The 23,722-nt window shown below is 38.2% G+C and overlaps 1 pseudogene; it reads left to right on the plus strand.

Annotated features, from left to right (window-relative positions):
- The first annotated feature begins 16,581 nt into the window (after positions 1 to 16,581).
- Positions 16,582 to 17,057, plus strand: LOC110303062 (large ribosomal subunit protein uL23 pseudogene; annotated as a pseudogene).
- The last annotated feature ends 6,665 nt before the right edge of the window (positions 17,058 to 23,722 follow it).

Raw genomic sequence — 23,722 nt, forward strand, 5'->3', positions numbered from 1 at the left:
TAATAAAGAAATCACAAAGTGAGACAACCCTGGAGATAGAAAATCATGGAAAGAGATCAGGAAGATCAGGAGTCATAGATGCAAGCATTACCAACAGAATACAAGAGATATAAGAGTATCTCAGATGCAGAAGATACCAGAGAAAACATTGACAGAACAGTCAAAGAAAATGCAAAATGCAAAATCTCCTAACCCAAAATATCCAGGAAATCCAGGACACAATGAAAAGACCAAACTTAATATAATAATAAGTATGAAGAGAAGAAAGATTCCCAACTTAAAGGGCCAGTAAATATCTTCAATAAAAATATGAAAGAAAACTTCCCTAACTTAAAGAAAAGATGCCCATGAACATATAAGAAACCTACAGAACTCCAAATAGATTAGGCCAAAAAAGAAATTCCTCCTGTCACATAGTAATCAAAACACCAAATGCACAGAACAAAGAAAGAATATTAAAAGCCATAAGGGAAAAAGGTCAAGTAACATATAAAGGGAGACCTATCATAATTACACCAGACTTCACCAGAAACTATGAAAGCTAGAAGATCCTGGACATATGTTATACAGTCTTTAAGAGAAAACACATCCCAGCCCAGACTACTATACCCAGCAAAACTCTCAATTACCATAGTAAATAAGATATTCCATGACAAAAACAAATTGACACACTATCTTTCCACAAATCCAGCCCTACAATGGATAATAACTTTCCAACACAAGGAGGGAAACTACATCCTAGAGAAAGCAAGAAAGTAATCTTTCCACAAACCCAAAAGAGGACAAAAGATAAAAATAACATTACAATAACAGGAAGCAACAATCACTATTCCTTAATATCTCTTAACATCAGTGGACTCAACTTTCCAATAAAAAGACATAGACTAACAGACAGGATAAATTAGCAGGACCCAGCATTTTACTGCATACAGGAAACATACATCAGTATCAAAGACAAACACTACCTCAGAGTCAAGGGCTAGAAAACAATTTTCCAAGCAAATGGTCTGAAGAAACAAGCTGGAGTAACCATTCTAATATCCAATAAAATCGACTTCCAACCCAAAGTTATCAAAAAAGACAAGGAGGAGCACTTCATAATCATCAAAGGAAAATCTTTCAATTTCAATGAACTCTCAATTCTGAATATCTACACTCCAAATGCAAGGGCAGCTGAGTTCATTAAGGAAACTTTAGTAAAGCTCAAAGCACACATTGCACCTCACACAATAATAGTGGGAGATTTCAATCCCCCACGCTCATCATTGGGCAGATCCTGGAAACAGAAACTAAGCAGAGACACATTGAAACTAACAGAAGTTATGAAACAAAGGGATTTAACAGATATTTACAGAACATTTTATCCTAAAACAAAAGTATATACCTTCTTCTCAGTACCACATAATTGGTCACAAAACAGGCCTCAATAAATACAAGAAGATTGAAATAATCCCCTGCATCCTATAAGATCACCATGGACTAAGGCTGGTCTTCAAAAACAACAAAATGCCCACATATACATGGAAACTTGGTCAAGGAAGAAATAAAGAAATTAAAAAGACTTTTTAGAATTTAATGAAAAGGAAGGCACAACATACCCAAACTTATGGGTCACAATGAAAGCAGTGCGAAGAGGAAAGCTCATAGCTCTGAGTGCCTCCAAAAGGAAACTGGAGAGAGCATCTACTACCAGTTTAACAGCACATCTGAAAACTCTAGAACAAAAAGAAGCAAATATACACAAAAGGAGAAGGCCTCATGAAATAAACAAACTCAGGGATGAAATCAACAAAGTAGAAACAAAAAGAACTATACAAACAATCAACAAAACCAGGAGCTGGTTCTTTGAGAAAATCAACATGACAGATAAAACCTTAGCCAGACTAACCAGAGGACACAGATGTAACAACAGGAACCTAGGAAATTAAAAAAAAAAAAAACATCAGATCATACTACAAAGTCTATACTCAACAAAACTAGAAAATCTTCATGAAATGGAAAATTTTCTAGACACATACCAAATATACCAAAGTTAAATTAGGATCAAATAAAATATGTAAACAGTCCCATACCCCGTAAAGAAATAAAGGAAGTCATTAAAAGACTCCCAACTAAAAAAAAAATGCTCAGGACCAGATGGGTTTAATGCAGAATTCTATCAGGCCTTTGAAGAAGATCAAATATCCATACTCTTCAAACTATTCCACAAAGTAGAAACAGAAGGAACACTACCCAATTTGTTCTATGAAGCCACAGTTACACTAATACCAAAACCACACAAAGACCCAACAAAGAAAGAGAACTTCACACCAATTTCCCTTATGAATATCAATGTAAAACTCAATAAAATACTCATAAACTGAATCCAAGAACACATCAAAATGATCATTCACCATGAATGTAGGTTTCATCCCAGGGATGCAGGGATGGTTCTATATATGGAAATCCAACAATGTAATCCACTACATAAACAAACTCAAAGAGAAAAACTACATGATCATCTCATCAGATGCTGAAAAATCAGTTGACAAAGTTCATCATCCCTTCATATTAAAAGTCTTGGAAAGATCAGGAATTCAAGGCCCATACCTAAACATAAAAGCAATATGCATCAAACTAGTAGCCAACATCAAACTAAATGGAGAGAAACTTGAAGCAACCCCACTAAAATCAGGGACTAGAAAAGGCTGCCCACTCTCTCCCTATCCAATATAATACTTGAAGTTCTAGCTAGAGCAATTAGACAACAAAAGGAGGTCAAAGGGATACAAATTGGAAAGGAAGAAGTAAAACTATCACTATTTGCAAATGATATGATAATATACTTAATTGACTCCCAAAATTCCACCGGAAACTCATACAGCTGATAAACAACTTCAGCAAAGTGGCTGTATATGCAGTTAACGCAAATAAATCAGTAGCCTTCCTATACTCAAAGGATGAGAGTACAGGCTGAGAAAGAAATTAGGGAAATGCCACCCTTCACAATAGTCATAAACAATATACAAGTATCTTGGTGTGACTCTAACCAAACAAGTGAAAGATCTGTATGACAAGAACTTCAAGTCTCTAAAGAAAAAATCAAAGAAGACCTCAGAAAATGGAAATATGCTCCTGAAAATTCCATGCTCCTGGATTGGCAGGATTAATATAGTAAAAATGTCCATCTTGCCTTATGTGATAATCTACAGATTCAGTGCAACCCCCATCAAAATCTCAAGTCAATTCTTCAGAGTTATAAAGAGCAATTCTCAAATTCATTTGGAATAACAAAAAACCCAGGATAGTGAAAACTACTCTCAACAATAAAAAGAACATATGGGGGAATCACCATCCCTGACCTTAAGCTGTTTTACAGAGCAATAGTGATTTAAAAAACAAAACAAGGGCTGGTGAGATGGCTCAGTGGGTAAGAGCACCCGACTGCTCTTCCGAAGGTCCAGAGTTCTAATCCCAGCAACCACATGGTGGCTCACAACCATCCGTAACGAGATCTGGCGCCCTTTTCTGGAGTGTCTGAAGACAGCTACAGTGTACTTACATGTAATAAATAAATAAATAAATCTTTAAAAAAACAAAACAAAACAAAACAAAACTGCATGGTATTGCTACACAGACAGACAGGTAGATCAATGGAACAGAATTGAATATCCAGAAATGAACCTGCACACTTGATCTTTGAAAAAGAAGCTAAAACCATCCAGTGGAAAAAAGACAGCATTTCCTTTCCTTTCCTTTCCTTTCCTTTCCTTTCCTTTCCTTTCCTTTCCTTTCCTTTCCTTTCCTTTCCTTTCCTTTCCTTTCCTTTCCTTTCCTTTCCTTTCCTTTCCTTTCCTTTCCTTTCCTTTCCTTTCCCTTCCCTTTCTTAATTTTCTTTTTTTTCTTTTCTTTTCTTTCCTTTTCTTTCTTTTCTTTTCCTTCCTTCCTTCCTTCCTTCCTTCCTTCCTTCCTTCCTTCCTTCCTTCCTTCCTTCCTTCCTTTCTTTCTTTCTTTCTTTCTTTCTTTCTTTCTTTCTTTCTTTCTTTCTTTCTTTCTTTCTTTCTTTCTTTCTTTCTCGAGACATGGTTCCTCTGTATAACCCTTGGCTGTCTTGGAACTCACTCTTTAGTCCAGGCTGGCCTCAAACTCAGAAATCCACCTGCCTCTGCCACCCAAGTGCTGGAATTAAAGGTGTGTACCTCTTTTCTTTCTTTCTCTTTCTTTCTTTCTTTCTTTCTTTCTTTCTTTCTTTCTTTCTTTCTTTCTTTCTTTCAATTGGATATTTTCTTTATGTACATTTCAAATGTTTTCCCCTTATCAGGACTCCCCGTCAGAAACCCCCTATCCCATCTCACTTCCCCTTGCCTCTATGAGGGTGCTCCCCCACACACTCACCCACTCCAGTCTTCTCATCCTGGCCTTCTCCTACAGTGGAGCATCAAAACCCCTCAGGCTCAAGGGTCTCTCCTCCCACTGAAGTCAACAAGGCCATCTCTATGGATAACCTTGGTCTTGTATTTTGATGCTAATTCTGCTCTCCTGGGAAGGGTTGCAGATGAGGAGTGAATCACCATACAGGATACAGGTGCCTTGTGAACTTTCTCCCCATCTTAACTTTTCAAATAAATGCTAGAGCTGGTGATTGGGCAGTAGGAGGGAATGTGTAGCTGAAAAGTTTAATGGAAATTGGAGAGGGAGGAGAGGGAGGATGAGCACCTGGCTTGGAGAAACCGCAAGTTATATGGGATCTAATAGATGGGAATAGAGTAGTGTAGTAGTAGATCTACTCAGTCTAGGCATGTAGCTTATATTTCAATTAATTAAGTTATGATTTCTTTGACAGGGCCTTTTTGGGCTGGATATTTAACACAACAGCCACCCTCTGCCACATATATGGCCAGCGCCATGGGTCCCTCCATTTGTATTCTTTGGTTGGTGGTCCAGTCCCCTGGAGCTCTGGTGGGTCTTGACTGTTGACGCTGTTGCTCCTTCCATGGGGTGGCAAACCCCCTCAGCTCCTTCAGACCCTTCTCCAACTCCTCCATCAAGGACTCCCTGGCTCAGTCTAATAGTTTGCTGAGAGCATCCATCTCTGTATTTTTCAGGTTCTGGAAGACCTCTCAGGAGGCAGCCATATCAGGTTTCCATCAGCACTTCCCCAGGTGGGTCAGTCTCTGGATGGCCTTTCCATCATTCTCTGCTCCACACTTTGTCTACATATTTCCTCCTGTGAGGAATTTGTTCACCCTTCTAAGAAGTACTGAAGCACCTGAAAAAGTATAACGTAAAAACAAAATTCTACGTCTTTTGGCCCAGGCTTGAAAATGTGACCTCTGTGACTCAATGCTTCAAGGTATGCTAATCATAAAACAGATAGTGACATTCCTCTACCCACCTGCTTCCTGTGTTCAAGGAGTGTTCACTCAAAGAAAGTCACCCTCACCCACCCTGACCATTGCTGGAACCTGCTATGCAAATGTCCTATTGTTAGGGGCTCTGAGAAACTGTCTTGAGAAATAACCCACACAATTACCAGGTATTCCTTGTGACTCGTGACTTTGCACTTCCTTGTGACTCTTAACTGGTATTTTTGGTATTTTCCAACAACACCCTCCCCACCTCCTTGAGTTGTGGTTTCTTCCTTTAAATACCCCCTTACCCAGCTACTTGGGGTACCATGGTCCTCTACCCCTGCATGGTGTAAGACCGTGGGCCCAAGAGTGCTCTTGAATTAAAAGTCCTCTTGCAGTTTGCAGCAAGACCATTTCTCATGAGTGATTTGGGGTGTCACCTCTCCTGAGTCAGAACGTGGGGGAGTCCTCGCCTTGTGGGTCTTTCACACATTGATCTTCCTTCTTCTTAGGCTTCATATGGTCTGTGAAGTGAATCTTGGTTACTTTGAACTTTTGGGCTTATATCTACTTATCAGTGAGTACAAACTGTGTGAGTTCTTTCAGGATGATATTTTCAAGTTCCATCCATTTGCCTGAGAATTTCATGAAGTCATTGTTTTTAATAGCTAAGCAGTATTCCATTGTGTAAATGTACCACATTTTCTGTATCCATTGCTCTATTGAGGGACATCTAGGTTGGTTCCAGCTTCTGACTTATAAATATGGCTGCTATGAACTTAGTGGAGCATGTGTCCTTATTACATGTTGGGGTATCTTCTGGGTATATTCGAGGAGTGGTATAACTGGGTCCTCTGGTGGTACTATGTCCAGTTTTCTGAGGAACTGCCAAACTGATTTCCAGAATAGTTGTACCAGCTTGCAATCGATCAGCAGTGAAGAGGTGTTCCTCTTTCTCCACATCCTCAACAGCATCTGCTGCCACCTGAGTTTTTGATCTTAGTTATGACTGGTGTGATGTAGAATCTCAGGGTTGTTTTGATTTACATTTCCCTGATGACTAAGGATTTTGAACATTTTTTTAGGTACTTCTTAGCCATTCATTATTCCTCAGTTGAGAATTTGGTGTTTAGATCTGTTCCCCATTTTTAATAGGGTTATTTGGCTCTCTGGAGTCTAACTTCTTGAGTTCCTCGTATATTTTAGATATTAGCCCTCTATTAGATGTAGGATTGGTAAAGATCTTTTCCTAGTCTGTTAGTTGCCATTTTGTCCTATTGACAGTGTCTTTTGCCTTACAGAAGCCTTGCAATTTTATGAGATCCCATTTGTCAATTCTTGATCTTAGAGCATAAGCCATTGGTGAGGTATTATAAGTCTTCTAGAGATGATTTAAAGTATATGGGGGAAAGTGCACATGCAAATATCACACCATTTTGAAAAAGGGTTTGAATATTTTGGGTTTGGTATATTAGAAGGGTCCTATAACCATTCCCCACATATACTGAAAAGCAACTATAAGGACCCTGACTCAAACAGTCTTCTTTATATAATTCTATCCAGGCAAAGCAATGTTAGCAATTATAACATAAAGCATTTACTTCTCTTTTTGTTGTTGTTGTTTTGTTTTGTTTTTTCTTTTCTTATTTTTTTTCTAAAGCATTTACTTCTTAGCTGAGCATGATTTGTAATTTATGTTTAAGGTTGCTCAGGCAACCAAGAAGGTCTGTGGGTCCTGGTATTAAGTGAATTTTCTTCCAATTCTTTCTAAAAAAATGAAGTTTCAAAGTTTAAAATCACCAAAACTTAGAGGAAGGCTTGAGAAATAGATATGTCGTGTGTGCGTGTATGTGTGTATGTCTGTGTGTCTGTGTGTAAATGTAGGTGCATGTACATATGGAGGGAAGAAGTTAATATCATTTGTCTCCCTCAACCACTTCTCCACATAATATGAGACTGGGTCTCACTCACTGAACCTGGAGCTCACCAATTGGTTAGATGGGCTGGCCAGCAAGCCCTAAGGATCCTACTGCCTGCCTCCCCAGTCCTGAGATTACAGGCATCTGTTTCATAGACTCTGGGTTTTTCTTTCTCCCCCCCCCCCCACCTTTTTTGTTTTGTTGTTGTTTATTTGTAAAAATGAAATTCAATTACAACACTCCTGCCTTCTATTTCTTCCCTCCAAACCCTCCCATATACCCCTTTCCACTTTCCTATAAATTCATGGCTCCTTTCCTTTTGTCATTAATTTTTTATTACATAAATATATGTATTTATATAAACATATAACCTGTTGAGTTTCTATAACGTTTCTTGCATGTATGTCAGAGATGATCCTTTGGCAGGGAACAACCAATTGGTATGCTCTTCTTCCCCTGGGAAGAACACATCTCTTGCTCCCAGCTTTGCTCAGCTGCCTGTAGTTCTTTGTGTAGGGTTGTGGTCTTCTGGACTTCCCATTGTTCAGTTTGGGTTGTCCATTGACATCACCCTTATTCAACTCATTTTTGGGAGGTTATGTTACAAAATTCTATGGGTGTAGTGTCTTATGTTGCTTGGAGACATAATCTCACAACAAACTCTTACAGTCTTTCTGCCTGCTCTTCTACAATGTCCCCTGAGCATTAGGTACAAAAATATTTTTCTGATTTCTTCAACTATGGGCTCATTGTAAATATTTGTTCTCTAAAGCAAAATTTCAGAATAGTAAAATGTTCCCCAGGGAAGGGCAGCCAAGTATGACCTTACAGAGGAGGAATGTGCTGAAGGAGCAAAGCCGACTGGAGACAAGATCCTGAAGTGTTCACATTTCTCTAGTGCTTTGCATCTGCTTTTACCAATTCACTCGACAGAACCCTGCCCTGTCTCCCAGATACTTAGTGGCATTCCAACAATTTCCTGCCTGCTGCACAGACTTTTCCAACACTACTTCTACATGGAAACTGTGGAAAGTTTTAGCCAATCTGCTTATTGGACCAGTCTAAGTAAAGTAGTTAACATTATGGCATGCATTTTGATCTTATACTCAGTTATGAAATAAAAGTCTTTCCCCTTCCAAAAAACAACTTCACTGTCCAAGTTTGGAATTGTTTGTGGAACTCTGTTAACAGTTTAAGGGACAAGCCTAGGAACAGCAATGAGTCTGTGAAAATATCTTCCACACAATCTTAATTTAGCAGAATTTCATGTATAGTTGCAATGCTTTCCCAGTGGGGTCAAAATACCTACTGAAAATAGTCTTTGTTAAGCATAATAATGACAGAATATTCTAACTGTGTTTTCCCTGTGTATAGGCCTCATGAGAATTCATAAGCTGGGGAGAGTTGGTCTGTCTTATTCTACAAATCAATGTCTAGAGAATTAAGGATTGAGCAATGGTCAAAAATGAAAACAAATACTCTCAGAATTCTTTGTTTTGTATTCAAGTATTCCAAAACATCAGTAGAGTCAGATTCACTATGCAGCCCCCCCCCCCCCCCCCTTATAGGTCTGAGGATCTGCATGGTTATAGAGCACTTCCTTTTTCTGGTACTTTGATGTGCTCACTCTAACGAGGTGTAATGAACAGGTAGATGGGGGTATGCTGACTCTATGAAGGGGTGGACTAACTATCCAAGTAAAGCACCAAGTCAAGGAAAAATGTCCCACAAAACTAGTATAGAAAATCTGCGAAAGCCAGCTCTTGTAGAAACCCAAGCACTGAAGACAGACATCCCTCCTTCTGGCCATTATGAAATCACTTATGTCCAGAAAGCTGACTGACTTTATCACACTGTGACAAATTCACACCTGCTATTAGATTGTGTTGAAGGCAAAATGCAAAGATTGTCCTTGGAATAAAAGGACCTCAGCACCAGGAGATTACCGGTACAAGGACTTCAACCATCAACTGACAGAGTTTCAAAAAGAAACATGACAAAGAACATGAATTTTCCCCAGACTTCTCAGATTCAAATTAAAGTTTCTTGCTTTAAGAGTAGGTGCACTGGATTGGATCAGTTACTTTTTTTTTTTTTTTTTGGTTTTTCGAGACAGGGTTTCTCTGTATAGCCCTGGCTGTCCTGGAACTCACTTTGTAGACCAGGCTGGCCTTGAACTCAGAAATCCGCCTGCCTCTGCCTCCCGAGTGCTGGGATTAAAGGCGTGCGCCACCACGCCCGGCCGATCAGTTACTTTTCTAAGTCTCAGTTTCTTCAGTTGTGAGGACTAAATGTATTCACCAGAACACATCACATAAAGCATTGTAAATGCTTATTAACTGTCACTGATTAGCTATCTTCATTGAGATGTAGATACTTGGTTGCAATCTCTCACATTTGTGTCTTTTCAGATCAAAACTCTATAGTTGTTTTACTCCAGGTGACATGTTACTTATTTAGGATTCAAATTCCAAACCCTTTATTAGTCCATTTGGGGGTAGTTTGTCCATCCTTCGCCTAAGAGATGAAAGACATAACAATCAAAACTTCTACTGAGTTTCCAGTGATGAGTAACTAAAATCTGGATATTATTATCAGAAGGGAAAGTCATGCTGGGGAGGGAAAAAGAATAGATGCCTAGAGTGTCACTAAATGGCCACCTTCAAAATTACCTATAATACCTATATTTATAATTACTTATATATCTATTTTGCCATAGATATCAACATAACATCCTCTCTTTAGCTTCAAAGAAAGCTAGTTTAATTCTTAATTTGCCTGAAACATTTGTAATATTCTAAAACACAAGACCTTTAAAGATGCTTGAGCTTGACCTTAATCTGTGCCTTTTGTGTTTTGCCTTTAAAACATACGTTGTACAAAACACGATCCCTGGTAACTAGGCGAGTTGATACAATCTTAATACAAGAGTAAATACACAGACAAGCAGATGATGGGCCAGGCTGGGCTAGCTTGGATTTGCAGCTCCATTGGAAATACCACTGGAAGCTTCCAAAGAGCAAAGTAAATTTCCAGAACTAAGTTCCCAAGCTAAAAAACAAAAATGGCTCATACAAAGAAAGACTGCCCATATATCAAAGATTTTTGTCAACTTAAAATCTTTAAGTCATGAAAAAAAAAAACAGAAAAAATTATGATTAGTACAAGAACACTTTGAACACAGTGGGTATTTGTAAACATTTTTGTTGTTGTTTTTTGTTTGTTTTTGTTGTTGTTTTGTTTTTCGAGACAGGGTTTCTCTGTTTGTGTAGCCCTGGCTGTCCTGGAACTTACTCTGTAGACCAGGCTGGCCTCGAACTCAGAAATCTGCCTGCCTCTGCCTCCTGAATGCTGGGATTAAAGGTGTGTGCCACCACGCCCGGGTGTAAATATTTTGAGAATGAATGTTAGAAGAAAATTCTTAGCTTACTTACATACCAAACTGGTGCATGTGTTCTAGGAAAAAAATCAAACCACACCAGTATAATCGGATGGAGGCATTTTGTAGCAGACAAAAATATTTGCAACTCCATTGGAAACAAATCTATAAATTACAATGTAACTTTCCAACTTCTGGGTTAAAGTGTAGTAACAGATAACAGAAAAGTCCTTGATGGCTTTTGAATATTTCTTATACACCATACTTATACATCATACCCAATGGCTGTACGTGAGGACTGAGGATCTCTGTACTCTCTTTGGTCTGCATTTTCTTGACAGGTGGTTAATGGTAGGAGACAAGGGAAAGCCTCCCTCTTTACAAGAACCTACTTTGTCGATTTGCTTTCTTTTTCTTTTCTTTCCTTTTTTTTTTTCCTTATGTAGGAGGAGGGGTGGCAATGACAGGATGTTAATTTTACACTTGATCTTAGCCAAAAGGCCCAGAAGTGATAAGAATTTTATTTTTAATATCTTAGTATTTGTGTCAAAATTTGAACACATTACAATGAAAGCATATGAAAGATCCTTTGAAAATAACCAACTAATGAGAATGTGGACATCTACTCTCTCAGCCTTCGCAGCATGCGTCTCTCCTCTGGTAACAGTGTTATTGGCTAGTACATGTATGAAGGAAGCCATGAAAGTTTGCATACTAGGATAAGTGGGTGTGTTACAATATTTTTCGTTGACATGTATCTGAAGCAACAAAATGTTTTCTGTCTGTTAACTAGCTGGGTTGATGTTCTACTTTTCCTTATCCCTCCTTAGTTTCTGACAGTCTTTTTTTTAAATTTTAAATCAAATGTATCATCTTTTGAGGTTTTATAACTGTAGGATAAAGTGGTAGAACTCCCACAAAACTAGGCCATTGTAGTTATTATCCTAGAACAAGCACTTCTTTCAAAGCTATTTCTAGGGACATTAAGATGGAGTATATATTTTTGATGAAGATGTAAAACTCTCAGCTCCTCCAGCGCCATGCCAGCTTGGCTGCTGCTGTGTTTCCTGGCATGATGATAATGGAACGAAACTGAACCTTTGTCTTCTGAGGATCATGATTTTGACTCCACTGCTTAGATGTTGGCCCATGACTATGATGATGAAAGAACCATCGATGGATTACAGGGAAAACTTCAGTTGTGAAATTGAAGAGTTAGAAAAGGAAGGAAATATGCCTCTAGAAAACCTATTGGCATTCCACAGCTATGAATCTGCACTTCCAATCATTTCAAATTCTACTGCAGTACCAGTAAACTTGAGGGGAGCTATCAGGTTTGCATAGCTTTTCACTGGAAGTTTGAACCTTTTTCACTATGACATCAGTGGTGTCAGTATGTATAGAACTATATCTTGATTTAGCAAGAGTATTTTTATTTTTCAATCCATACATGTGGAAATGATCTATGATCAGCAGATCTGGGAAATAAGATTGAACTCTGTGGTGTAGCTTTAAGCTTTGCTTCTCTCCTCATCCCTTAATACCTCTTCCATGGCCTCTTTCTTTTCTGTTCCCATCAACCTCATCCCAGATTTAAAACCTGTAGACAGAGGCCACCAGCTCAAACCAGCACAGATGTTCTGAACTGGTGTGTGGCTTCTTTTCATGTCAGCTCCTTTTGCCGTAACAGATGCAGTGGAATTAATGTTTACCGGTACCAACCCTGATCCCTGATCTCCCTGATCAATGTAGCTTTTTTTTTTCTTTTTTTGGTTTTATTTTCTTTATTAATAAAAGCAGGGGTAGGTTTCTTTAAACTGCACAAACATGCAAGGAATTTTTAAAAACAGAAACTTCTCTCATGTTATTCAACTAGAGCACGTCAGTTTACAAAACAGCAAGACCATCTGTCTGGAAGCCAGCATGAGGAACTGCGTGCAAATGATGAATGAAGATGCTTGCTTGGATCCTGTTTCAAAATTCTAGACCAGGTCTACCTTACACAAAATTGGTCATTCTGCTGAGAGACTTCTGTGTAAAAAAAAAAAAACTTTTTTTTTTTTTTTTTACTTAAAATTGGGCATTTGAAGATGTGGTATTCATATGGGGTTTTGTCCACCATTGTCAAGATTGCAATATTAAAAACCTTACTGGTCAAAAACAAAACAAACAAATAAAAACAAGGATGGAGTACATTTTCCTTTCCTAAGATTAGTCTGTTTCTAGTCTTTAACACAGAGAGTGGTTTAGGTGGACTCTAGGATTCCCTTATAGTAATGTGATCAAAACTCTATGAACTAGGTTTCCCGATTGGTTATAAGACACACACCATTGACAGATAATTAAAATTATACATTAAGGCAGATTTTAACAATCCACTAATATTTAAAATAAAAAAACATATATACGCTGGCTCATTCTTAAAGACTTTGATAGTACTACAGCTTTTCAAACTAACTTAAGTAGCTAAAGAACTGGCTTCCTGTTAGGTTGGGCAAGAGCAAGGTGTATTCAAGTATTTCAAATGTTTACCTGGGTGTTTGCAAGTTCTGGTGTTCACTATTTAATGACAAGGTCATATTTCCACTAGTAATATATCCCTCTTTGTGACATACTTCCTCTGCCATTGTTTTTGTGGACAGGATTTTATATGTAGTTCAAACTGGTGTCCAACATACCATGTAACCAAGGCTGTCCTTGAACTCCAGATCTTCCAATCTTCATCCCCCATATGCTGGGATTACAGGGCATTTCTCCTGGCTTTGACATTTCATTTTTCAATTTTTAAGTCATTTAATTAAATGTAATATGTCCAAAATATTAGCATTTCAGTGTACAATCCATATAAAATCATGTAAGAAGGCATTCTACTTTTGCAGTATTTTTAACATACAAGATGATGGGTTTCTTGATGGCATTTTCTATACATATATTATGTGATTTGCTCATGGTCAACCACCTATCACTCTCCCTTGTGCCTCCCCTGCTATCTGACAGGCCCCTTCTATTTCAATGATATGTTTCATTCTCTCACTCAATCCTTGCATCTGAGTTCTTCAAAGTCCTTGATCACATTTTGTATAGTGTCTATTCATAAAAAAATTATTTTAGTGTTTATGTACCATAAAATAGCCCTTCTCTTTTTCTTTCATTTTTAATGCATTTATTGCTATTTTGTGGCAATAAGTAAGTATGATACCTGTGAGTATATTCATAACACAGGACTGTGTGGAGGTCAGAGGACAGCCATGGAGTCATTTCTCCTTCTGCCTTTACATGGGTTTAGTGGCTCTAACTCAGGTCATCAGGCCATCTCACCAGCTGAACCAGCTCACCAGCTCTTCACATCAACATCTGAGGTACGTATTCTACTCTGAACATAATATTCGGACTGAGGTTATGACTTAGATGATGCTGTCAGCAAGAAGGAAGAAACACAGCTGTGCACATGGGAAAGCTGGATGTATTACACATCTGGTTCTCTAATGTATGTATGTTAGGTATTCTTATTTAATATTCAATATTTCTAAGCTTCCATTTTAATTTCTCATGATTAAGGTATCCCTAGCGTTTTATATATTTTGAATTCATATTGAAGTTTGTTAATCTTTAATTGTTTCATGTAATGATGTTTTTAAGCAATACATTATGTGTTTAATCTCAAATACATAAGTTCATATACCTATTAACATATGTGCATACACATGAGTACACACATATTTTTACTTTTTTGTAGAATAGCAACTATAACATTGACTCTTCTCATCCAGTAGCAATAAATTTTATATTTTTCTTGAAGTTTCATTTCTGACTCTATTCAATGTAATGAGTAGGCTCCATAATGGTAACAAATTATTTACTTGTTTATATATTGATTTTTTAAGAGTAGGTCTCACTGTGTACCTCAGGGGCTGGCCTTGACCTAGCTATGTAGTTTGTGATGGACTTGAACTTGCAATTCTCTGCCTCTGCTACCTGAAGGTTGAGACCATGAATATGTGCCACCACTTTTACTGTAATCATACATTCCAAGTAGCATTTTGTTATGTAAGTCAAACATCACATAATGATACCAACTATTTTGTTTACAAAAACCTAGGATTTCACTAAGACACTTTGATTTTTAGTTCAGAATTTCATTTTTTAGTCACATTGTAATTTCTTATTATATCTTTGATTTTGAAATTACTTTCCATTGGACAGAGATAATAAAAGGATGTTGGCATTAAAAAGTACGTATATGGTACTTAATATATAGTATCTACCTAATAAATATTTTGAGTGAATAAATAATTATTGTTATAGTATGTGGACCAGAACTAACTCTTTACCACAGCTCTCCACAACCCAATCCCGCCTGAAGAGAGCTAATATCCCAGGAGTGCTGACACACCTAAGATCACAGGCTCACAGGCTCACAGGCTCACAGGAGAGACAAGCTACAGTCAAAAACAGCAAGAACAGCTAACACCAGACATAAACAGATGGTGAGAGGCAAGTGCAAGAACATAGGCAACAAAAACGTAAGCTACTTGGCATCATCAGAACCCAGTTCTCTCAACACATTAAGCCCTGGATACCCCAACAATGTGGAAAAGCAAGATTCTGTTTTAAAACCACATCTCATGAGAATGATAGAGGACATTAAGGAGGACATAATTAACTCCCTTAAAGAAATACAGTAGAACACAGGTAAATAGGTAGAAGTACTTAAAGAGGAAACACAAAAATTGCTTTAAAAAATACAGAAAAAGACAAACAGAAGAAGGAATTGAACAAAACCATCCAGGATCTAAAAAAAGAAATAGAAACAATTTAAAAAATCACAAAGGGAGACAATGCTGGAGATAGAAAAACTAGGAAAGAGATCAGGAGTCATAGATGCAAGCATCACCAACAGAATACAAGAGATAGGAAAGAGACTCTCTTGGTGTAGAAGATACCATAGAAAACATGGACACAACAATCAAAGAAAATGCAAATTTAAAAAATCTCCTAACCCAAAACATCCAGGAAATCTAGGACACAATGAAAAGACCAAGCCTAAAGATAATAGGTATAGAAGAGAGCAAAGATTCCCAACTCAAAAGGCCAGTAAATATCTTCAGCAAAATTATAGAAGAAAACTGCTTTAAAGAAAGAGATGCCCATAAACATACAAGAAGCCTACAGAACTCCAAATAGATTGGACCAGAAAAGAAATTCATCCCATTACATAGTAATCAAAAAAAGAAAGAATATTAAAAGCAGTAAGGGAAAAAGGTCAAGTAACATATAAAAGCAGACCTATCAGAATTATACCAGACTTTTCACCGGGAAGAAGAGACTCTAAAAGCCAGAAGATCCTGGGCAGATGTCATATAGACCCTAAGAGAACACAAATGCCAGCCCAGGCTACTCTACCCAGCAAAACTCTCAATTACCATAAATGGAAAAACCAAGATATTCCATGACAAAAACAAATTTACAAAATATCTTTCCACAAATCCAGCCATACAAAGGATAATAGAAGTAAAACTCCAATACATGGACAAAACTATACACTAGAAAAAGCAAGAAAGTAATCTTCTTTCAACAAACCCAAAAGAAGATAGCCACACAAGCATAATTCCACCTCAAACACCAAAAACAACAGGAATCATCAATCACTATTCCTTAATATCTCTGAACATCAGTGGACTCAACTCCCCAAATCATCTTACTAATTTGAAAGCAGTTTATATTTTTATATTCAGATTTTACTTAGAGTCAGAATAATTTAAATATTTCTATATAAAAATGTAATGGATAGTAAGCTCCCAAGTTTGTGCAAAGTGTAAATTCTATGCATTATAACTTGATGTTCATTGAAAGACAGCAACTAAACCAAGAATTATCCAATATTTACTTTGAAAAAAACTCAGTTGAATTTGTTAGACATTTAAGAAACCACATGTCCATCCTTTTCGTCAAGATGGCGCCGAAAGCAAAGAAGGAAGCTCCTGTCCCTCCCAAAGCCTAAGCCAAAGTGAAGACCTTGAAAACTAAGAAGGCGGTGCTGAAAGGCGTCCACAGCCACAAAAAGAAGAAGATCTGAATGTCACTCACCTTCCGGCAGCCCAAGACCCTGGGGCTCCGGAGGCAGCCAAAATATCCTCGGAAGAGTGCGCCCAGGAGAAACAAGCTTGACCACTATGCTATCATCAAATTCCCACTGACCACACCACTGAGTCAGTCATGAAGAAAATAGAGGACAACAACACTCTTGTGTTCATTGTGGATGTCAAGACCAACAAGCATCAGATCAAACAGGCTGTCAAGAAACTCTATGACATTGATGTGGCCGAAGTCAATACCCTGATAAGGCCGGTCGGAGAGAAGAAGGCATATGTTTGCTTGGCTCCTGATTATGATGCCCTAGATGTGACCAACAAGATTGGGATCATCTAATCTGAGTCCAGATGGCTAATTCTAAATATACACTTTTTTTTTTTCACCATAAAAAAAAAGAAACCACATGTCCTAACCTCTTAATGTGCATCTCCCCACGCACCTATATAAATCATAGCTTGATGTGAGCTGTCTATATATCTATGTAGATCATAGTTAAGAGTTGAATATATTTCTTATTGTTGTTTTTGTCTTGTTTTCAAGACAGGATTTCTTGTGTAACAGCCCTGACTATTGGCTATCCTGGAAGATGCTCTATAGACCAGGCTGGTCTCAGATGGAGAGATCTGCCTGCCTCAGCCTTCTGAGTGCTGTACCACACATCTTCACTTGATCTTAGCCAAAAGGCCGAGAAGCAATGTGTACCACACATCTTAACACATAAATATAAGTACACAAATATATGCAAGATTCCTATTTTAAATGTAAATGGTGTCAAAAGTTTATCTCCATATTTTAGAAACCTTGAGAGATTGTGAAATGAGGAAATATATTATATTTTGTTGACCATTGTATTATTAAAACACATTCATGTCTTTAAAAACATACTTTTCTACTAAATGAGAAATTAAATATAAAAAGCTTTGCAAAAAAGTGGATTTGAATTAATAAGCCCTGTTGCTGCTTTGGAACAGTTAAAATAGAGGAAAGTCTTAATAATTTAATAATTTTCTTATATATTAAAGGAAGAAGTTAACTATAGCTTTAAAACCTTTTATAAATTAAAGTGTCATCTTGGAAATAAAGAATTTACATCTTAAAATATTACAGTTTTCTCAAATTTTCAGATTCAGTTTTCATTTCATATGAAAAAGATTTTTTAAAGCAGAGAGAGAGAGAGAGAGAGGGAGGGGGAGGGGGAGGGGGAGGAAGGAAGGAAGAGAGGAAAGAAGGAAGGAAGGAAGGAAGGAAGGAAGGAAGGAAGGAAGGAAGGAAGGAAAAGAAATGAAAAGTACAGAATAAGTGACTTCTAAACCTTTGGGGAGTCAGGATTTTTTTTGGACTCCTCTAACATTTCTCACTTAAGATGATCTGAGTCCTGTCTTGTGTTTTCACTTGTGTCTATTGGAGAGAAGAGATGATAATGATTCCATAACTGAAGAGCAGAGAACGGCATGCTTTACCTTCAGCGTCTGGAACTATGGGCACCTGCTACAGTCAACAATTAGGAAGGCTTCCTGCCAAGAGCAGCCTCCCGGAAAAACTTCTCCATTTTGTATGGAATGGGTGTGATGGGTGTCTTTTTGTTTGTTTGTTTGTTTGCTTGTTTGTTTTTTATTAGATATTTTTTTTTATTTATACTTCAAATGTTATCCCCTTTTCTGGTTTCCCCTCCAAAAATCCTCTATCCTCTCCTCCTTCCCACTGCTCACCAACCCACCCAGTCCCACTTCTCTGTCCTGGCATTCCCCTACACTGGGGCATCAAGCCTTCACAAGACCAAGGGCCTCTCCTCTCATTGATGTCCAACAAGGCCATCCTCTGCTACATATGTGGCTAGAACTAAGGGCCCTCCATATGTATTCTTTGGTTGGTGGTTTAGTCCCAGGGAGCTCTGGGGGTACTGGTTGGTTCATATTGTTGTTCCTCCTATGGGACTGCAAACACCTTCAGCTCCTTGGGTCCTTTCTCTAGCTCCCTCATTGCAGACCTTTTGCTTAATACATTGGTTGGCTGTGAGCATCCACTTCTGTATTTGTCACGAACTGGCAGAGCCTCTCCGGAGTCAGCTATATCATGTTCCTGTGATGGGTGGTTTTAAAATGTCAATTTGCCACAACATAGAATCATCTGAGCAGGCTAGGGAGGAGGGGGGGAGGGTGAGGAGGAGCGGGGAGGGGAGTCTCTTGTTCCCCTTGCCTTGAGAAGATCCACCCAATGGGAGCAGCAATGCCTAATGGCAGTAGGGATAAAGTGGGACAAGAAAGAAGGAAGATCGGAGTTTTGCTCACTTACCGCTCCCTCTCCAGTTAATTCAACCAATAAACTCACTTCTCACTCTGTCTTCATACAGGATCAGGTACTGATAGACAGAGGTTCTATGCTACGGAGTGTTCCAGTTTCCAGAACAATAAGCAAAACAAACTTACTTGCAAATTACTTAGTCTCTGGTGGTGTTTGTAGCACAAGAAAACCAGTTAAGGAATAGCAATCTGGGATTTTGTTTTGTTTTCTTTTGTTTTTGTTACTTTTTTGTGTGAATCTGTGATCATTTGAACTGCCACTTAACTAGAGCTCTCAGCTTAAGTTATTGAATCATATTTTCCTACCAACTTTTATGTTCAGGATTACAGGGCTGGACTCCCACGGAACTTAGTCTACCCCAAGAGTGTTGGCATCAATTCATTTAGGAGGGTAAGGCCCCTATGTTCTAATCATCTCCCCTTAGTCCCCACCTCTGATTAAAGCAAGTCAATTAAAAACAATCCCAGACACTCCTGACCTCTGTCCTTCACCGACAGAAGCTGTCATCTAGATTTGGAACTACACCTACACCTAAGGTCTCAGCTACCACTTTCTGTTGGCACTTCTTTAGTGTGGGTCCTTTACACAATTCTTCAGTTCCCTAAATGTCAAGTCCTTCAGCCCCCATACCTCCATGAGCTTGTTATAATTAGTAATCATGTCTATGCAATTAGTGTCTTATGTCTGGAATCTTCAGAGTCTGGTATCTTATCCTACTTGTCGGTTAACAAATTAGTCATGGATTATGACAAAAAAGCATGAGACCTGAGTCAGAACAAAGTGTAGGTTACTGCAGCAGCAATTGTGCCCAGAACATCAGCATGTATGTTAGTTTCCTGAATTCTGATTCCACAGTGTGATACAAAGAAGGCAAATAAGGTCATTTGGTAACTATTCAAGCAGTGAGGTGTGCTACAGCAGCAAAATTCCTGAGTATAGAGAATCTGACATGTTATGAGAGGCACTGAGCAACCTTGACCGTTGTACCACACAAAAGCACTATCTTTATTAGTCCGGACAGAAATAAAAAAGGCTTACACTTAGGATTTTCTATGACCATTTGTTTCTTTCCCTTGGGTTAAGGCCTAGGAGAAGTACTGCTGGGTCACACGATAAATGTCTATGTCCTTGAGAAAAGCCAGCAGCAATGGTTGGAAATGCCTCTTCTTGCAAAACATGCAGATATGCAGAGAGGCATATTAATTCTTGCATGGTAAATATTCAATAGACAATAGTCATCATTGTCATGAGCACAGTTGCCTGTGGCTAGTGCTGGACTAGATGAGAACAAGAAACAAATCTTTAAAGAATACTATTTCCTATTGTCTTTTCTCTAAAGTTAATGTTCCACTCTAATGGGAGAAATCCATTCCTACTGAAAATTTCTGTCTTGTAGGAGATGCTGGTATAGAGTTAAATAGTTTTGCCATGTGTGGGTGTCTGCTTGCTTGAGACTTGATTTCCATCATAAGCTAGGAATCCCCAGTCATATGGCAAAGTTGAGGATGTCTCTGTTCAGATGGTTTTCTCAGAAGAACACACACTATTTATTTTGTTTATTTTGGAATCTATTTAGTTTCACATACTACTGATCAGTTTTCAGAATTCTCTGCTGGCTTTCACCTCCTCCTGGAATATCTTCGTTTTACGCTCTTTATTTTTCTTGTAAATCAGTTTGGTTGAGGTATTTAGATAATTAAATTTATTATGTTTATGTGTACTGTTCCATTTGTTTTGACATGCACATACAATGTATAACTATATCACAATCACGACACAGATTGTTGCATCTAACACAAGTTTGCTCTCTTTATTGCTGAGCAGTACTCCATTATATTAATATCTATCTAGCTGACAATCAGTCAATAAATATTTGTGTTGTTTTTGTTAACTGAAGTAAAGTCCCAAGTGTTTCAATAAAAAATAATAATATATACTCAAAAAATGAGTTTAAAGTTGCGATTAAATTTCCAAATCAGTTGGGTTCAACTTAAGTAAAGCAAACCTTACCTTAGGCAGGTTTGACGTAATTGAAAAAAACAAGAAGGAAGGGTATGAATGACTCCCATGAACTTGGGCCCTGTCTGCATCTGAAGTGCCCTTTCCTCCTCAGAAACTGCCTTTCTGGTTACTGCTTGAGGACAAGAACCTTTGGTTCAAGCTACACTTATAACACCCCATTTGAACAGCCTGTCACTCACAAGCTTCTGCTGGTAACTTCAGAACTCTCTTGGCTCAGTATGTTTTCCTGTGTGTTCTACAGACCTTGGACATGCTTAGCGTTTCTTTCTATGTATGTAAGCTGGTTTTGATAGACATCTATATCTAATCCCACACTTAAATACACTACTAGTTCAAGTGTTCCACTCCAATCCTGAATGATAGAGTATTCAGTAGTATAGACTTAGCATAGAATTCATGTGTAGTGTGTTCCTACCCATCTGTGCTTGTGCACTAGTGGGTATATGAGAAGATCAGAGGTCAACATTGAGTATTGTGTCATAACAGAAAAATAGCTGTCTGCCTTGTTCTTTGATACTGGGACTCCCAGTGGGGCCTGTGACTTACTGATTAGGTCAACAGCCCCATGAATCCAGTTGCCCTCATTCCTCCTGTGCTGGAATTACATGTGCCCAGCTTACTGTGTTTGTTGCTAAGATCAAATTTGGGTCCTTAGGCTCACCTGACAAGCACTTTACAGACTGAGCTCTCTCCTCAGCTCAGGTTTAATATACAATTCAAGTATGAGCTTTCAGGCTCAGCTCAATATTTTTAGGAATTCATTATTTTATCTGATAAGGTAGGTTGCAAACAAGGAATGAGTGTGATGGCATACCCTTTCAGCTAGTTCCTCCTGGATTTGATTTGCTCCTTGGATCCTTAAGCAGACACTTAAGGTGGTGACTCTTCTACTCAGTGAATTATGAGTCCTTAGACACCAGCTTGGAACAGCAATAAAAGATTAAAATATATCACCCACCAACAATGTTTAACTAGAGTCTCAGATCCTCTAGATATGTCAGATTTATAGCTACGTTCTCATGTGTATTAGACAAGATGTGATTAAAGATGTGAAGTTTTAGGGACATTTATTGTTGCTTTATGTTTCTGTACACTGCTGTTATACCGTGTGGGTACTCTTGTCAGGTGACTTCCTTGTATGTTATATGTTCTGTGTTTCTTCAAAACTGTCCAAAGAGAAATTCAGACCCACATCCAGAACTTAAGAACTCACCACCAGGTAGTGCTGGAAATCTGAGGTAGGAAGTATGTCCCTTGTGGAATGACAGAGATGGGATGAAAAACTCTGGAGCCTGGGAGACCTTTGCCCAAGGGAATTTGCACAGCTACCAAAAGATGAAAGGCACAAAGGCTGCTCTGTGCATTTGGAGGTAGTCTAGTCTCTAATGATGAAATAATAGTAATTTTTAATAGGTAAAGATACAAAATTATTTTTATTTTTCCTCTGAATTGTATATTCTTGAAACTTTTTATTTTGATAAAAATTAAGATAGCATATGTTGCCTGGTAAACCATAGGTTGACTCTCTGAAGAATATCAAACCTGAAAAAAAAAAGTTGTATGAATTCATACCTATTACATCTGGCTCCTTTCACTGTCTTTACCTTGGACTCTCTTGCTCAGTCACATTCTATCCAGATGGCAGAGAAATACAGTTTTTTTTCTAACATCTAAGGGTAAGTTACATATAACCTTTCACCCTAAAGGTACCAGATACTAGAGTTTTATTATTTCTATGCTTATGTATGTGTGTGCTTATGTGTATGTGTGCACTTGCCCTTGTGTATGTGGAGGCTAGAGGCTGGTATTAGTTGTCTCCTGCTTGTTTTTCCATCTTCCTTTTCTCTCCACAAACCCAAAGATTACTGTTTCAGCTAGTCTGAGTTGTCCCTCCCTGGCCATGCACCCCATCACTGGGGTTACAGATACAGGCTACAGTCCCTGACCTTTGTTTTATATACGTGGGTGTTGTGAATCTGAATTCATGTCCTCATACTTATAGAGTAACCACTAACCAAGCTATTTCCCCAGACCCTAGTCTTTGATTTCTATAAAAAATATTTATTTATATATAAAGTACATATAAGCTACAATAAATCTATCACTAATAAACTTTTTAAATCTTGGTAATTTTACACAGTAACATTCACTAAGGTTTGTGCTTCTGTTTTGATGAATTTTGAACTGGTTTTATCTTTTAATAACCAAGTACTCTCTTCTCTGTGTGCTGTTTGGTATGTTGGTTAGGGAATCACAAGGATGGAGTTAGAGGAAAGGATTCACATTGTTCTTCTCAAGGAGGGCTGCTTCAGCTTCTTAAATGTAGCTAGGGGTTGAAGAAAGATGCACGGGGCTTTTCCCATTCTCCCAGCTTGGCGATATACAAAAAAGGTGCAATAGAGGTCAGGTCTTACCCTTTCCTCTCTATCATGAAAAGTGGCTTGTTCTGAGCACTCCTTTTACAGGTTACAGACTTTTTCCTCCTCTGTACCCCAGAGAAGGTAAGAGAGCACGAGGAATCACTGGTACATGAGTGTCCACACAGTAGGTGTGGCTTCCTGATAATAGGGTGGAACAAAGGTGCGGAGCGACATCTGCTATCTCTTATGCCTGTCTATATCCAAAACACCGAAAAGGAGGCTGGGAAAGTCTCACGGAGTTCAACACAGCTCGAGACA

The sequence above is a fragment of the Mus caroli genome, unplaced genomic scaffold (genome assembly GCF_978045245.1).
Source record: "Mus caroli unplaced genomic scaffold, Mus_caroli_1 scaffold_1, whole genome shotgun sequence".
Taxonomy (NCBI): domain Eukaryota; kingdom Metazoa; phylum Chordata; class Mammalia; order Rodentia; family Muridae; genus Mus; species Mus caroli.